Here is a 2,684-nt window from a genome sequence, read left to right as displayed (position 1 = left end):
TTTTTGTTGCAGTTGTCATTGTTGTTTAGCTGGCCCGGCCGGGTTTGAACGCACCAACTTTGGTGTATGTGGCTGGCACCATAACCACTGTGCTATGGGTGCCTAGCCTATTTTCAGTATTTTTATAGGCGTTTCCTCAATTAATCCTTAGGACAACTGTTAAGAGATAATATTTCTAGTTTGTAAACGAAAATGTTGAGACCCAGAAATTAAGAAACTTCCCCCAAAGTCCCACAACTGGAAGTGACAGTCTTCTGGGACCAAGCTTGTCATCAGTGAGCAGTCTTGCCTCTCCCCCTACCTTGGTTGGTGGCTTCCACTTCCACATATTTTCTTTCCCTGTACCCCAGGAAACTGGAAAACACTCTCCCCTCTTGTCTATGCACACACAATTATTTAACAAAATAAAAATATATTTTTTAAACAGAGTCTCACTCTGTCACCCTGGCATTCTACCCAGAGCAACAGAAAGAGACTCTGTCTCAAAACGAAAAACAAACAAAAAAGAAAAACAAAGAACAAAACAAAATAAAAAAAATCCATAATATTGAGCTATTACTATTGTTATAGCTATAACTCTAATACAAGTAGAGTTAATCTTTAGCAATCAGTTTATTTGTTCATTCATCTACTCAGTGAATATTTATTGAACACTTATTATATGGCTGCCATTGTGCTAGGTGCTGAACCTGCCCTAGGAGAGTCCCTAACCTCAAGGAGCCTACAGTCTTGGGGTAAAGGTAGAGATGGAGGGATAGGTGACTAGAGGATAAACAGCCAATTAGAGTACCAGTATGAAGCTGCTAAAGTGAGGGTAAGCATGGAGGACCATATCAGAGGCACTTAAAGGGGAAATTCTCCTAACCTTGGGGTAGAAAATCTTTCCTGAGAAGGTAGGGTAGCCACTGGGCCATCAATGACCAGAAGGAGTTAAGTGGTCACAGCAAGAAGTGGGGAATGATTGTTCTTGCCAGCAGGAGAGTTCCATGATGGGAACTGAAGGTGTTCAGATTCCTTTTGAGTACTGTCAGGCCAGACAAGTGGGAGAGGTCAACCTGACCTTGAAAGGCCCCCCCCCCCAAAAGTTTTAAATTTATTCTAAGGTTAATGAGGGACTTGAAAGTGTTTTAAGCTCTTGAGGGATGGGAGTGGTGGTGGCCGTGGCCTGATCAGATTCTTTCTTTCTTTTTTTTTTTTTTTTTAGAGACAGAGTCTTACTTTATTGCCCTTGGTAGAGGGCTGGAGAGTCACAGTTCACAGCAACCTCCAACTCCCGGGCTTAGGTGATTCTCCTGCCTCAGCCTCCTGAGTAGCTGGGACTACAGGCGTCCACCACAACGTCCGGCTATTTTTTGTTGCTGTTTGGCCAGGGGTGGGTTTGAACTGCCACCCTTGGTATATGGAGTTGGGGACCTACTCACTGAGTCACAGGCAGTGCCCCAGATTCTCTTTTGAAAGGATCACTCTGCCCAGACATGTTTGGACAACATGGCTTTAGGCAGGAAAAGGACATTTTATTATTTATTTATTTATTTACTTTTGGAGACAGAGTCTCTGTTGCCCCAGGCTAGAGTGCCCTGGAGTCAGCCTAGCCACTGCAACCTCTTACTTCTGGGCTCTAGCAATTCTCTCTCTTTCTTTTCTTTCTTTTCTTTTCTTTTCTTTTCTTTTCTTTCTTTCTTTCTTTCTTTCTTTCTTTCTTTCTTTCTTCCTTTCTTCCTTTCTTCCTTTCTTCCTTTCTTCCTTTCTTTCTTTCTTTCTTTCTTCTTCCTCTTCCCCTTCTCTTTTCTTTTCTCTCTTCTTCTTCTTCTTCTTCTTCCTCTTCCTCTTCCTCTTCCTCCTCTTCTTCCTCTTCTTCCTCTTCTTCCTCCTCCTCTTCTTCTTCTTCTTCTTCTTTGTTTGTTTGTTGCCCCAGACTGGAGTGCTGGTGTCATAGCTCACAGCAACCTCAGACTCCAGGGCTCAAGATATCCTCTGGCCTCAGCCTCCTTAGTACCTGGGACTACAGGCTTCCACCATGACGCTGGTTATTTTTTTCTATTTTTAGTAGAGACAGGCTCTTGCTCAGACTGTTTTCTCAGATTCCTGAGCTCAAGGAATCCACCTGCCTTGACCTCCCAGAGTGCTAGGATTATAGGTGTGAGGAATGGCGCCCTATCAGAGATGTATGTCTTAAGGAATTGAGCGAACAATTTCACAGAGTAACAGCACAGGGGAGAAATAGATAGTGTTCCATTGTTAGAGTAAAGATTACTTTGATGTTGCTGTAGATTAAGTGTTGGATTAAGCTGTACTTTGCTAGATGCCTTTTCTTTGTAATTTTCTTAAAAAATGGTTGTATTTGTAACCAAGGCAGAACAGTCTTGTAGAAACTACTCTTACTGTTTTCCAGAGTTAGTGGCCTTCTGATAATAAAACTTAGTGGGCCTATCTCCCATCTCTGTGTATTGGCTGGACAGTGCCTGGACCCCTTTCTCTGGTAACAAATATGTATCTCTAGTAGGTAAAGATTTCCTCCTCTTTCTTCTCCTTATTTATTTATTTTGTAGAGACAGAGTCTTACTTTATCACCCTCTGTAGAGTGCCAGGGCGTCACACAGCTCACAGCAACCTCCAATTCCTGGGCTTAGGGGATTCCCTTGCCTCAGCCTCCCGAGTAGCTGGGACTACAGGTGCCCGCCACA

Source organism: Otolemur garnettii, unplaced genomic scaffold (genome assembly GCF_000181295.1).
Source record: "Otolemur garnettii isolate 467f Iridium unplaced genomic scaffold, OtoGar3 scaffold00012, whole genome shotgun sequence".
Classification (NCBI taxonomy): Eukaryota; Metazoa; Chordata; class Mammalia; order Primates; family Galagidae; genus Otolemur; species Otolemur garnettii.
This window is presented reverse-complemented; position numbering follows the sequence as displayed.